The sequence below is a fragment of the Oryctolagus cuniculus genome, chromosome X, assembly GCF_964237555.1.
Source record: "Oryctolagus cuniculus chromosome X, mOryCun1.1, whole genome shotgun sequence".
NCBI classification, from domain to species: Eukaryota; Metazoa; Chordata; class Mammalia; order Lagomorpha; family Leporidae; genus Oryctolagus; species Oryctolagus cuniculus.
This window is the reverse complement of record NC_091453.1, coordinates 123,391,345-123,407,529: the sequence shown is the minus strand read 5'-3', so window position 1 is coordinate 123,407,529 and position 16,185 is coordinate 123,391,345. Positions and strand designations below refer to the sequence as shown.

Sequence of the window (16,185 nt, the reverse complement as noted above, 5' to 3'; positions counted from 1 at the left end):
ATGTGTCCAGCAATCTATCCATTACTGGTAGATTTCCCTGTTTGCTGTGATTCAAGTCCTTGTAGTAATTTCTGATGATTTTTTTTATTTCTGTGGTGTCTGTTGTTACGTTTCCTTTTTCATCTCTGATTTTATTGATTTGGGTCTTTTCTTTTTTTAGCTAGTTGAGCCAATGGGGTGTCAATTATATTCATTTTTTCAAAAAACCTGCTCCTCCTTTGGCCGATTTTTTGTAATTTTTTTTTGGATTCAATCCTGTTGATTTCTTCTCTGATTTTAATTATTTCACTTTTCCTACTAGATTTGGGTCTGGTTTGCTGCCGTTTTTCTATATCCTTTAGATGCATTGAAAGCTCATTTATTTGGTGCCTTTCGAATTTTTTGATGTAGGCACCTATTGCTATAAACTTTCCTCTTACCACTGCTTTTGCTGTATCCCATAAGTTTTGGTATGTTGTGCTGTTTACCTCATTTACTTCCAGAAAATTTTTGATTTCCCTTTTGATTTCTTCTATGACCCAGTGTTCATTCAGGAGCATGTTTTTCAGTCTCCATGTGTTTGCGTATGCTCTAGGGATTCCTGAGTTGCTAATTTCCAACTTCATTCCTTTATGGTCTGAGAAGCTGCATGGTATGATTCTAATTCTTTTGAATTTGCTGAGACTTGCTTTATGGCCTAGTATGCGGTCAATCCCTAGAGTAGGTTCCATGTACTGCTGAGAAGAATTTTAAATGTACGATGAAAAGTTCTGTAGACATTTGTTAGATCCATTTGGGCTATAGTGTCATTTAAATCTACCGTCTCCTTGTTGATCTTCTGTCCGGTTGATCTGTCTATTTCTGAGAGTGGAGTATTGAAGTCCCTCAGTACTATTGTGTTGGAGTCTAAGAATTCCTTTAAGTCCCTTAACATATCTTTTAAATAAACCAGTGCCCTGTAATTAGGTGCATATACATTGATAATCGTTATATCTTCCTGTTGAATTGATCCCTTAATCATTATTATAGTACCCCTCTTTGTCTCTCTTAACAGTTTTTGTGTTAAAGCTTATTTTGTCTGATATTAAATGGCTACGCCGGCTCTTTTTTCATTTCTGTTTGAGTGGTATATCTTTTTCCAGCCTTTCACTTTCAGTCTGCATGCATCTTTGTTGGAAAGATGTGTTTCTTGTAAGCAGCAAATATATGGGTTTTGTTCCTGAATCCATTCAGCCAATCTGTGTTTTTTAACTGGAGAGTTGAGGCCATTAACGTTCAATGTGACTATTGATAAGTAGTAACTTTGTCCTGCCATTTTCCCAAAGACATTTTCTAATATATGCCTTGAACTTCCTGTGATCTTTTGCTATGAGGTTTCCTTCGTTTACCTTCTTTCATATTGATGACCGTGTTTCTGTGTTTCTTGTGTGAAGCATCTTCTTCCCTCGCTGTGGTGTTTTTTCCTTGTTATACTATGACTCTAGATTAAGTGGACTGTCTGCTTTTGATGATGCCTTAGAAGCTTGAGATGGGTGTGGTCAGAGACCTCTGTTTGGTTCTTCAGGGTTAAGGGTGTGCCAAAGGTGACACACCCATGTTAGGCATAGTAAATAAATCTCTCTCTCTCTCTCTCTCTCTTTCTTGATTGAGATGGGAAGTAATTCTGAACATCTGAGCAGAATTGAAGGTAGTCAGCTTCCGATCTCTGGCTCCTGTGGGTATAACATTTGCCTATTTTCCCAAGGACCACACAAAGAATCTGTTCCTCCCTCAGTGTGGGCTTAAATTCCCTGCAGTCTCCCATCGGGTTTCCAAGATTACCGAATTGTAGCATCTCTGGAGAGTACTCATATGAACTCCATGAGTTCTCTCACCCACTGTCTCTTTTTTCACAGTCGCAGTTCATTAGCTCCACACATTCACTAGGTCCTAACCTCCTGTTATTTCACCCCCCAGAGTCAGGTTTTTCTGATTCTCTGAGGGCAGTTGCAGCCCTGAGTTCGTGCAGCTTTTATGTATGTCCAAAATGGCGCCTGCTCTTTGTCTTGCTAGCCTTTGAGAGGTGAGCAGAGAGAGACTCGTGTCCATACCAGTCCCTTTTTTTTAATTCCTCTCTCCTATAGTTAGCCTGGTGAACTTTCCCCTATGGTGCTTCAAGCCTCGTTCCCTCTAGGCTCCTCCTTCTGCTTTCCTGCTGGTGTCTCGGCTACTGAGGTTCAGCTCACCTCGCGTTCCAGCACTGGTGCATAGATTCCACCACTCTTGTCCCGAGTCGTGGGCTCCCTCACCCTCCACACAGGTCCACTGTGAATCACTAGTTCTGGAAGAGTTTCCTTTGCTGTTTCTTCCCCAACTCTTCCTTGAACCTGCAGTATCTCCACTTTTATTAAACTGTCTCTTCCCAGACTATCAGTGCTCCCTTCCTATTCTGCCATCTTGTCGGACTCAACTCTTACCATTTTTGAACAACTCCCTTGACATTAAATTCTTTGAGATTTTTCAAGCCTAAATGAATAAATGACAAAATATGATTCTTTCTATGAAAGAACAGGCAGATTTTTAAAAAAATTATTTACAATTTCATTGTTTTCCTTTTCTAAGTGCATCTAACTTCCTAGAACCAATCGCTTAGTAAGAAGTGAGAAACAATTTCAATACCAAATAATCCCAAACAGTCCTAGGCTGTCTCTCCAGGTATCTTCCACTGTACTGTAATAGTTTTGTAAAATAATAGGTACCCAGGATGATATAACATTTTACTTCTCTATTTTGGAAATATAGTATACCAGTGAAATAGATATATCATTTTTCCCCTCTTTTCTTCAGTTCAAAATGAGTTGCAACTGTGATTCATTGCAATCGCTAGCAGAGTAAAATGTGTTAGAAAATATATTCTTTTCCATTATAAATGCTACAGCTCTGGACACACTGATTGCTTAAAGAGGGTCACTATCTCATTTTTCCTTCATCCACTTTCTGGGACTTCGCCGCTTAGGATCCCATGGAAGAAGTAATCTGAGTTTTTTTTTTTTTTTTCAGTAGATCCGTCTGGATAATGACATCGTAACAGTGGGCAGTAAAAAGTAGCCTCACAACTATCATTAGGTTTTATTCTTCTTGCAGTTGAGATTTCATCAGATTTCACAGAAGAGGAAAATGGAATTCAGCTTTCTTGTCAGATACATCTCAAATAAAGCCCTTACATGATGGGTATGTTGAAGGAACAAAGAATTGGGAAAAATCATAAAATGATATATATTCTTTGGAAATATGCCCAGGAGAAAAATTGTTGAGTAGTTGTATTTTTAATTTCTTTAGAAACTTCCACACCGTTTCGCATATACTAGTCTATATTCCCACAAGCATTTATTAAGATCTCCCTTTTCTCCACCACTTTGCCAACATTTTGCCTTTTTGTTAAGAGCCATCCTAATGCTTTTGAGTTGATATCTCATTGTGGTTTTGATTTAAAATTCTCTGATGCTTCCTAAAGATATTTGTGCTACCATGTAGATTGCAGCATTATTCATGATAACCAAGATATGGAAACAGCCTATATGTCAATGAGCTAATGGATAAACTGATAAACATATACAATGGCATATTATTTAGCCTTAAAATAGGAATGAGATTCTGCCATTTGCCACAACATGATTGATCCAGATGGAAATTATTCTAAATGACATAAATGAGAGACAGAAAGACATAGATACCAATGTTGCATACTCTCACTTATTTGTGGAATCTATTAAAAAGTTTATATATATATGTGTGTATATATATATATATAGAGAGAGAGAGAGAGAGAGAGAGAGGTGGGGGAGAGAGAGACAGAGAACAAAACAGCAGGAACATGGGACAGGGATAGAAAGTATAAGATAGATACACAGGATAAACAAATCCTGCAATCTAATGTACAATATGAGGACTAAAAGTAACAAAATTGTACTTTAAGTGGAATTCATGCTAAATGAGTAAATTTCAGCTGTTGTTTCCACAAAAACAAATTCAAATATGGTTAACTGAGTGAGATGATGGATGTTAGTTTGCTTCATTATAGTAACCCTTTTTCTAACTGTGTATCACATAACATCATGTAATATACACAAAATACACAGTAAAATCATTTAAATTTAGATATAATTTTAAGGCTTAATATTTCTTTTTAAAGATTTTATTTGTATTTATTTGCAAGGCACAGTTATAAAGGAAGAGACAGAGAGAGAGACAGAGTGAGAAATATTCCACCCTCTGGTTATAAGCAGTAAATGGGAGAGATGGGTTCTTTTTTAAAAAAATTATTTATTTGAAATAATTATAGAGGAGACACACCCCTCCACACACAGAGACACACACACATACAAACAAGCACACACAGAAAGAGAGAGAGAGAGAGAGAAAGAGAGAGAGATCTTCCATCCTCTAGTTCACTCCCCTGATGGCCACAATGGCTGGGGTTGGGCCAGGTTGATTCCAGGAACCAGGAGCTTCATCCAGGTCTCCCACATGGGTGCAGGGGCCCAAGAGCTTGGGCCATCTTCTGCTGCCTTCCCAAGTGCATTAGCAGGGAGCTGGATCAGAAGTGGAGCATCCATGACTCGAACCAGTGCCTATATAGGACGTCAGCATCATAGGTGGTTGATTTACTTGCTATGCCACAACACTGGCCAGTGAGGCTTAGTATTTGCACAGGAAAACTTTGAAGACATTTTAAGATTTTCAAAATTTTTTTTAAACTTTTATTTAATGAATATAAATTTCCAAAGTATGACTTATGGATTACAATGGCTTCCCCCCCATACAGTCCCTCCCACCCACAACCCTCCCCTTTCCCACTCCCTCTCCCCTTCCATTCACATCAAGATTCATTTTCAATTATCTTAATATAAATAAGATCAGCTTAGCATACATTAAGTAAAGATTTCAACAGTTTGCTCCCACACAGAAACATAAAGTGAAAAATAATAGATGATTTTTTTTAAATGATGATGAAATCAGAGCAGGCCTATTGTCATGTTTAACCCCAGTGAGAGTCAAGTTGGGAGTTGATAATTTCTTTTTTTTTTTTACAGAAGATCAGTTTAGTATGCATTAAGTAAGGATTTCAACAGTTTGCACCCCCATAGAAACACAAAGTGAAATATATTGTTTGAGTACTCGTTATAGCATTAAATCTCAATGTACAGCACATTAAGGATAGAGATCCTACATGAGGAGTGGGTGCACAGTGACTCCTGTTGTTGACTTTACCAATTGACACTCCTGTCTATGGCATCAGTAATCTCCCTATGCTCCAGTCATGAGTTTCCAAGGCTATGGAAGCCCTCTGAGTTCTCCGACTCTTATCTTGTTTAGACAAGGTCATAGTCAAACTGGAGGTTTTTTCCTCCCTTCAGAGAAAGGTACCTCCTTCTTCGATGACCTGTTCTTTCCACTGGGATCTCACTCACAGAGATCTTTTGCCAGAGTGTCTTGGCTTTCCATGCCTGAAATACTCTCATGGGCTTTTCAGCCAGATCCGAATGCCTTTAGGGCTGATTCTGAGGCCAGAGTGCTCTTTAGGACATCTGCCATTCTATGAGTCTGCTGAATATCTCACTTCCCATGTTGGATCACTCTCCCCTTTATTTACTCCATCAGTTAGCGTTAGCAGGTACTAGACTTGTCTATGTGCTCCCTTTGACTCCCAGTCCCTCCACCATGACCAACTGTGAACTGAAATTGATCACCTGGAACAGTGAGATGGCATTGGTACATGCCACCTTGATGGGATTGAATTGGAATCCCCTGGTATGCTTCCAACTCCACCACTTGGGGCAAGTCAGCCTGAGCATGTCCCAAATTATACATCTCTTCCCTCTCCCATTCCCACTCCCATGTTCAACAGGGATCACATAGACATAAAAATCATAAATATTTATGGGGTACTATGTGATGTTTCAATGCATATGTAATGTCCAATAAGGGTAAATATATGTATCTCATCAAACATTTGACACTTATTTTTGGTGAAAACATCCACAATACTATCTTCTATTTTTTAAATATTAAAATATATTATAAATTAGCTTTATCTACAGTCACACTGGAGTGCAACAGAACCTCAGAATTTCTTACTGCTTTCTAGCTATCACTTAGTATCTGTTAATCAACTTTTCCCCATTTCTCCCTCTCCACTTCTCTCCTTAGCTTCTGGTAACCTCCAATATACTTTTACCTTCTATGAGATGATCTATTTTTTAGACTCCACATATGAGTGGGAATATGTGATACTTTTGTTTTTGTGTTTGGTTTATTTCACTTTACATAAAACTTCTGTTTCATTTATGTGATTGCAAATGACAAGATTTCATCATTTTAATGGCTGAGTAGTATTCAATTGTGCTATATATGCCATGCATTCTTTATCTATTCATCAGTGGATGGACCTTTAGATTGTTTTCATTTCTTGGCTATTATGAATAGTACAGAGGGCACTTATTTTAATGATATTTGAGGAATACACTTAATGTTATGAGTATGTTTTCTCAGATCTCTGTTTTCTCTTAGAAGCTTTTAAATTTAAACAAGACTGCAAGTATGGTTTTTATGTGCTAACCCAGAGTTTTACTCTCCTTTACAACAACTGCAACAAATTGGAACATAAACTTCTGGTCTTACCTCTCTAAATTACATACTTAAAAGTTTCTTTTCACATTAAACCAAAATTTTTCTTCTTGTGACTTTCAGCATAGTTCCAAATTCACAACCCAGAATTCAAAAAATATAAATTGATCATTACAATGCCTCAGTAAGAGCCTGTTCAGTATCCTATATGATATCATTGTGGAGAAAAATATTTTGCTGAATGTCATAATCACATTACTAAAACTTTTTATTTTGAGATAATTGTAGTATAATATGCAGCCTTAAGAAATTGCTCAGAGTGATGCCATTTAGATTTCACCTAGATTCACCAGTGTTAACATCTTGCATAAATGTAGTACAATATCACAGTCAGGAATCTACTGATAGTATCCACCAGCCTTATACAGGTTTCACCAATTTCACACATAATCATATACTAAACGTTTTGTGTTTGTGTGCATATTATTTTTTTGTTCCTTGCAATTTTAATACATGATAGGGTAGGGAGGAATTGTACGTTCTTCCAAGCTCTCGTGGATTTGTAGTTAGGACTAATTCTTTTAACAGACAGATGAAGAAGAAGAAGAAGAAAAATAAGTAAGTTTATTAATGTTTGCAGTGAACATCATGGGGGAGAAAACTTAGTGAAGGGTAACTGAAGGCAGTCACTCAGAACTCTTGTTTATATAACATCTACTACAAAGAACAATACATTTGTAGAGAAATGACAGTACAGAGAAAAAGTTTTAAGTTTCCAAAGAGGGAAACTAAGAGAAGCCAAGAATATTAGAAGTAATTAATAGAGTAAGATGTATTTGCAGATTCTTCTGGTACCCATTTCTGGGCTAATAAAAATGTGTTTATTAATGGAAAATGTATATCCTTATTTTAGTCAGAAAAGCAGAAGATTGAGAATTCATCCTCATTTGCTAACTTCTTAATTACCATTAGCTCAAAAATAATGTCTGTGGGGCCAGTGTTGTGGCAGGTAAAACCGCCGCCTGTGACACTGGCATCCCATATGGTTGCCGGTTCGATTCCTGGCTACTCCACTTCAGATCCAGCTCTCTGCTATGTCCGGGGAAAGCAGTGGAAGATGGTCCAAGTCCTTGGGCCCCTGCATCCATATGGGAGACCCAGATGGAGCTCCTGGCTCCTGGCTTTGGCCTGGCCCAGCCCCAGACATTGCAGCCATCAGGGGAGTGAATCAGAAGATTGATGATCTGTGTGTGTGTTTGTGTGTGTGTGTGTGTGTATGTATGTATGTTTCTTCCTTTCTCTCCCTAGCTCTTTCAAATACATAAATCTTTCTAAACAAAAGCACTCATCTCTATCATTTAATATCTGTTTGTAACCTTGGCTACTTCACTTCTCACTAACATCTCTGGGAATCACTAACATATTTTCTATTTACCTTTGTCATGTAAAATATTTTATAAATGGATTAATATATTACATCTCATTTTGAGATTGTTTTTCACTTAACACAATGCCACTTAAATTAATTCAAGTGCATATCAATAGATACTTCCTTTCAATTGCTGAGTTTACCACACTTAGTTTGGCAATTCACACCTTAAGTGATATTTTGTTATTTCCAGTTTTTCTGTTTTTAAATAATAATTATTAATATTAAAGCATCATGTTTATCTTCTCCAAGATGCTTATTGGAAGGTTCTCAAATGTTCATGGAAAATGGAATTCAAATTAAAGAAAAGTTTATTTTGGTGCAAAAAATTGAAATCCATGCAATTTGTTCATAATATGCATTTTCCATGAATGTTTTGAAGACCCTTAAAACAATGTTGGAATTGGGTTACTGTAAAGCTAAGAACTATGCTAGTATCTTTTGGGATCTCCAAAATTATTGCAAATGTTGGGGAAGTTTGAAACACAGTCACCATAAAGTTACATTTTTGCTAAACTGGCTTAATCTATGCTGTTTATAACCTTTTTATTAGATAATTGACAAGTCTGACTCACATTCTCACCTTAGGGTAGCACTTGCACTTATACCAAAGTTGGCTTAAAATGGAAAATGACTATATCTGCCTATTATTCGTAGGGTGAATGCAAAGCCAAAGAAATGGAAAACAACAAACAAAATGAGCACAAGAACACACTGTTTCCTGTATATTAAAAATAAGGCCACAAATTTATTGTTAAGTGTCTGTACTCTGTGATATGTTCCTAATAGTTTCCTTGAATTGGCTGTTTGCATCACTTAAACAGCCTTTATGCACCATTCACTATGTGGTTGTGAACACTCTCCTACAAAAAAATTCTTCCCGATTAATAGGTTTAACCTAAGGCCATTGTAGAGGTCACTGGCACACCTAGTTTCAGGAAAAGTCTTAGCAATAAGAAAGTTTCTAGTGATTGGAAAGTCCCTAGTTTCCCCCAACTTGGTGACCTCCTGCGAAGTCATGGAAGACCCTCTTGCCATTTGCAAAGAGGAATGAACCATATATTTGTGTTCTCATAACCCTCACAAGGTAATCTTGAGGACTAAAATGTCAGCAAGAGAACTCATCAAAACTTCTGAATATTAACTACTTTATTACTTTATCATTATTTTCATTCACAAAAAGGTTTTTAGTTGTCTTAATTCAATTTGAAAAGGAGTTACTGCATATTTTTTAATTCTAGTATGATATACTGCTAGAGTGTTAGAACACAGTCACTGTCTGTATATATGTTGCAGTGGTAAATGGTACATGATAACCACATACTTGTATTTAACTCTTTTCCTTTTTCAGTTTTACAACATCTTTGGGGGTCAGCGCCATGGCTCACTTGGCTAATCCTCTGCCTGTGGCACTTGCACCCTGGGTTCTAGTCCTGGTCGGGGCACTGGATTCTGTCCCAGTTGATCCTTTTACAGTCCAGCTCTCTGCTGTGGTCCTGGAAGGCAGTGGAGGATGGCCCAAGTGCTTGGGCCCTGCATCCGCATGGGAGACCAGGAGGAAGCACCTGGCTCCTGGCTTTGGATGGGCGCAGTGCGCCGGCCATAGCAGCCATTTGGGGGGTGAACCAACGGAAAGGAAGACCTTTCTCTCTCACCGTCTAACTCTGCCTTTCAAAAAAAAAAAAAAACTTCATTGGGGTTTAATAAATAAAATGCATACAGGATATACAATGTGATAAGTTTTGAAAAATCTGTAAATCGAGGAGACTATCACCATCGCAAAAATAGTAGACCCATTCACTGTCCTCAAAAGTATTTTTTGCACTCCATTGTAATCCTTCCTTCATGCCTGGCCTAATCTAATATAATATACTCAAATATCAATCTGTTTTATGATACTACAGGTTATCATGCATTTTCTAACACTTTATAGGACTGCAGCCATGCAGTATATACTGCTTTTTATCAATTTTTTTCACTTAAAAATTATTTTGATATTCTTCAATTGTGTGAATGGTTCATTTGTCTTTGTAGAATTTTTTAATTTGTTAGTCATAATTTGAGTTGTTTCACACTTTGAATTTTAAAGGAAAGCTTCTATGAATATTTATGGAGAAGTCATTTGTAGATGTATGTTTTTATTTCTGTCGAATAAATAATGGAGTAGAATCACTGGGTAAAATCTTATGGGTACATTTCATTCTTTAACAAATTATTTTATAAAGTAATGATACTGTGTTGCACATTATTCAGCAACATATAAGAGTTCCAGTAGCTCTACATCCTTAGAAACATTTGCTACAAGGTCTATGTTCTATGTTTTGGTGTAGCTGGTAAAGCTACAGCCTGTGATGCCGACATCCTATATGGGCACTGGTTTGAGACCCAGGTGCTCCAGTTCCAATCTAGCTCCCTGCTCATGTGCCTGGGAAAGCAGCGAAAGATGGCACAAATGCACTCATGTGGGAGATTCAGAGGAAGCACCTGAGTCCTGGCTTTGGCTTGGCCTATTCTGGGTTTTTACGGCCATTTGGGAAATGAACCAGTGGATGGAAGACCTCCCTCTTCTTTCTGACTTTTTCTCTCTCTGTGTAACTTTGACTTTCAAATAAATAAATAAATAAATAATCTTTACTGAAATATTGCTGTGCCAGTCCTTTCCATCTTAGTCATTTACACAGGTATGTGTAAATGGTATCTCATTGTGGTTTGGATTTGCAGTTCCATAGTGAAAAACGATGTTGAGAAGTTTTCACGTGCTTGCCTTTGGAGAAATTTTACACCTATGCATAGTTCCTTTTTTCTTTCCATAGTATTGTTTTTGGATGAGGAGAAATAAATTTAATTGAGCCATTTAAAAAAAAAAAAGATTTACTTATTTGAAAGGTAGAGTTACAGAGAGAGGGACACACATACACACACACACACACACACACACAAATCTTCTATCCACTGGTTCACTCCGCAGATGGCCAAGCCGAAGCCAGGGGCCAGAGGCTTCTTCTGGGTCTTCCACATGGATGGCAGGACTAAGCACTTGGGATATCTTTTGCTGCTTTTTGCTGCAATGAAATGGATGAGAAGTGGAGCAGCTGGGATATAATCCAGCACACATATGGGATTCTGGCATTACAGATGGGAGCCCAAGCCACTATGCCACAATGACAGCCTCAGTGAAGCCAACTTTTTTTTAGTTTAATTTCTTATGGATTTCTTTCATGGTGTGCTTTTGGTGCTGAAATAATATTTCCTCCAAATCAAGATCATATAGAATTTCTCCTAAAGTTTAAAATCTTGGTTTTACACTTGTATCTGTGAATAATTTTGAGACATTTACTTTTAAATTTGTGGCTGTGATTCATTTTTATTTTTGCATGTCGAGAACTAATTACAATGACAGAATTTACTTCAAAGAGCAAACTCACTGCAATGCCTTGGAAGATTTGTAGAAAATCAGTTAACCACGTGTGTAGAATTTTCCTGGGCTTTCTCTTCTGTTTCATTGATCTATGTGTCTGTTGTTACACAAATACCACACTGTGTAATAAGCCTGGAAAACAGGTGGCTTAAATATTCCAACATCGTTTTACTTTGAAAAAGTTATTTTGTTTATTCTGGGTCCTTTCAATTTCCATATGGATTTTACAACAAGTAAAATGCATGATGAATCCCCCAGCAAGCTAATCATCTGCATTCGTTTTAATTGTTTACTTTTTCCTTGCCATAGTTTGCAGTTTCTGGTTAGGTGGTAAATAAAATAATGTGAATTCTACCACAACATGTGTCTCTGTGTGTGTGTGCATGTTGCATTTATAATTTGATATTCCTCCCTGGAACAGATAAGCTATTTTGAAACATTTGATTCTTCCTAGGCAAACTTCTGAGATTTGTTACACAAGATCAGAATAGCCTTTTATCCAGGGCTAAATTTTTCCCTACACTAGGAGCATATTCTGACTGCTTTTCCCAGTGCCTTGTGAACTGTGAAATTCTCTTCTCTGCTGAGTGGGAACACGAATCCTTTTCAGTCCTGTGTCAATCCGGAGTTGTTCCCTCTTCAGCAACATAATGTACTTTCCTCACATGCACATGGTGATCAATATTAAACTGACAACTTCAGAAGACAGTCCAGGGACTGTAAAGTGTTTTCTGTGAAGCCCCCTCCCCCTTTCTATTATTCTACCATATGAACTCCAATGCCCTTGGCATCCCTGGACTCCTGGCTCTGCTTTCTAAACTCAGTGAGACTGTCACATTCCACTTATGTCTTTTTTCCCTATGCCTTGGACTGAAAACTAGCCTCATGTGGTTAGCTGGCATGATCTTTGGCCTCATCTTATTTTTTTTTCCTTGCTCAGTGATCAAGCTGCTTCAGACAGGAAGAGCTATACAGTCCCTGAGTGAAACTGACATCTTGAGATCTGCTTATTGTTTATAGACCTTGTCTATATTCCTGAGAAACAGTGGTTTTTCTGCTTCCTGCTTGTTGGATTCTTTATTTACTGGAGTATTAAGCTTTTCATTATAAAGTAAATGGAAAATATGTCATCTCAAAAATTAAAAGAAAAACAAGAAAGCAAGGAAGAGGGAGGGAGGGAAGTATCATATGTTTTTAAAAGTTATATGTATGAAATACATGAAAATGTTCCCTTTATATAAGTAGCTAAGTAAATAAATAAATAAAAATTTTTAAAAAGGTATTAAAAAGGAAGTCTTTATTTGAATAATGATTTCAGCATTCATTTACTGTTAAACTTTGGGCTAGGTATTAAATCTTACAAAGCCTCAGTTTCTTCAGTGAAATATAAGTAAAATTTACTATTAATTCATAAGGTTGTTTTAATATTTGTATCAACTATACATTATTCGTGAAACATAATAACGTATTACTATTATGATATATCATTTGTAAAAAAGAAATAATGAAAGAAGCTATTATTTTAAGCAGTTTGGGACATAATATACACCATATACAGTTATTTAAAGAAAAGAATAAGCAGATGAGTAAATAATATACATTATATCCTACCTGATGATGATGATGTCCTTGTTTATTTGGGGACCTTGGGCCATGCTATATAGTCTAAACTAATTATGTGATCTATGCCAGTCAACTTGGGTCATGTGTATCATCTGGGTCTTTGGAAGAATTTGGAAGATAAAGTTGGTCATACAGGTGGTTAGTGAAGTATATGTGACTGGCTCCAGAAAAGTGCCGAGAATACGAGGCTTGGGTGAGCTTTCTTGTGTGGAACTGTTTTCTTCTAAGAGGAGTAAGCATTGTCTGCATGACCCTATTGGAAGAAGACAATTGGAGATCCTAAACTCTCTTGGACTCTATGATATGGGCATTGTCCGTTGTTGGTTTTAATCTGTATCTTCTCATTATAGCAAAACTCAGCCCTGAGTAAAACAGCTTTTCTGAGTTTTAGAAGCCCAGCTTACAAATTATTAAACCTGAAGTCCGTCTTGGGTGCCTTGAGAATTATAAGATACATTTGTTGAAAGTTCAGGGATAAAATAGGTGGTCAATTTTTTCTTTACCTTTTCATTGATATATTTTTAACTATTTCACTGTCTTAATTACTATATTTATATTATTCATGGATATGGTAATTGTAAGTGTTAAATATTTGCTTTAAAATATTTTGACTCTTCTAGAAATTTGGCATTTCTTTATACATTTTAGAATCAGTCCTTCATTTTCTCCCCCAAATCCTCCTGATATTATTGATGGGGTTATGATAAAGCTATAGACTAAGAAAGACTTGGAAAGAACTGATATTAAACATGTAGAAATTTCTAATTCATGACAATAAATAAATAAATAACATACATTAAATCAGTTACTTTCAAACACTAAGCCTAGTGCTGCTCTAGGGACTGACTATATGGAAATTCAGAAAACCCACTGATCATTGCCTATATAAAGCTAAAGTTGTAATCAAGTGACATGAAATATTGAATAACCATGTGATTATACATTATGGTGAGTTCAGTGAAGAAAACGTTTTGGTTTTGGGATAGAGAATAATTGTTGGGTTCTAATTTTTATGTTGTATTTTCTATCTGTGGAAGTTACATTTAAAGTGATATGTAATGAAACAGGATTATTAAGGCAAAAGAAGTATAAGAGAGATTGTGAAAAAAAAAGCATTCTCACTGAGGGAGAAATTATGACAAGGAATATTCAGAAAGATTTACTCCTAAGCTCAATTTTCATCCCCTTCTCAGGTAATATAATATGCACTTATATGTAATAGGCCCTGTCCATTTAATTTTGGTGACAATGTAAGGAAGTACTATTATTGACTCCTTTGTAAAACTGGCAGAGAATTAGAAAGGTTCTATTTGCCAATATATAAGATGTAACATCCAATACTTAGAAAAGGAACTCTTACATTACTCAGTGACTTAGTGTGCTAGTAGTATAGAAGAAACACCAGGCATTCAGACCCAATGTCAAAGTCCGTCATGTCTTACCTTGTATGTGTCCTAGTTATCAAAAATCCATTCTATTGCAGTATAGAAAATTCAAAAGAAAAAACTCACAGTCGTGTAAACACTCCAGGTAGTTAGGACACTTCTGATAGTAGGTACAGACTTTGTTCCACTCCATGAGTCCATGAGTTTCCAAAGATACTTACCTGCTTTGCAAATCTCTAATTATAACAGAACTGCCATAGTCAAAATATATAGCATTTGTCTTTCTGTTTTTATGACTATGGAATTGACTTAGTAATATACTTTCTGTTACAAAATATAATTTACAATTTTTAAGAAAAATGATGACTGAACTTCTAATATATTAAGTAATAATAATTACAGGCTTTATCTGGATGCCAACAATGATCATGGGTTTTTAGGGTTCAAGATTAATGACTTGTCTAGCATAACAATTAAGATTTTTACTTGAGCCATTATCTGTTAGCTTCCAGGGTGCATAATAGAAGGAAACTGGAATTGAGAGTAGAGCTGGGACTTGAATCCACGTGCTGTGATATGGATTGCTGGCATCCAAGCAGTGTCAGAACTAGTATACCAATATTTTATCCCTCTTCTACCTATTTTTAAAGAAAGTGACTCTGGTTCTGTAAGACACAGAGATTAATGAAGAATGAGGAGGTTCTTAAGACAGGAAAGTCATTTTGGAGATGGTTTCAAGTACTACTGATCTGAAATAGTGCAGTGAGTAACAATGCAAATGGAAATGAAGCAATAGACACAGCCAATTGAGTGGGCACAGTGATCTTTGAGTTTCGTCGGGTTTTTTTTGTTTGTTTCTTTTTTGCTGATCCACTATTTTATTGCTCCTATAAAATTTATTTGAATTCCATAGAAGCCAAAATTGTTTCTTTCCCCCTTCAGGTTGAGAATTAATTTGCAAAGAATGTGATCAACAGGAGTCCCATGAGGAAGTTCCTGGTACATCATGCTTGCTTGCAAAACACTTTGGTACAGCAAGCCAAGGACAAGTTGAGCAGAGATGGCAGCGCTGAGGATAGTATAGGAGTAGCTGCTGAAGCCAGGGCTTGTCTCTAATGATCAGTGAGGCAGACAAGCAGTTCATCATGGCTGCTTTTTCTCAAGTATTTTTCCAGTCTCTTTGAACTTGGGAAATGAAGGTTTTCATTTGGGGCCTACATGAAGCAGAAAAAAAAAAAAAACACAATTTTGTACAGATTATGAGTTGGAGAAGTCATTACCACTATTCATATAATCAGATTTAATGTAGAGACAGTGACATACTAAAACCTTAAATTCCAAGTCTGGGATTTAGGAAGACTGACAAGTATCAGGCCATACTTAATATGTTACTAGTCAACCATAGATGCAGTCATCTATGTAGTAGACTGTTGTTACTGAGAAATTTCCAAATCAGAGTTAGTTGCTATGTTGGATGAAGATGAGCTGAGAAAAGCCATTTTAGTGATGTTTGCAAATAAGCAGGACATGGAACAGGCTGTGACTCCCTTGGAGGTGGTGAATTCACTCGGGTTACTTGCCTTAAAGATCAAAAGTGGAAAATATTCAAAATGTCAGCAACCAAAGGCACTGGCATTGATGAGGCCACAGAATGCTTAGCTGAAACATTAAACAGTAGACACAAATTCATTCAAGATAGGTCCTCTAAAACAAAGGTGACTTTACCTATCTCTGGAAATAGTTAA

At 36.6% G+C, this 16,185-nt stretch overlaps 1 pseudogene; it reads left to right on the top strand.

Annotated features, from left to right (window-relative positions):
* LOC103352059 (ADP-ribosylation factor-like protein 1 pseudogene) overlaps nucleotides 1-16,185 on the top strand; it is a 52,348-nt pseudogene extending 36,163 nt beyond the window's left edge.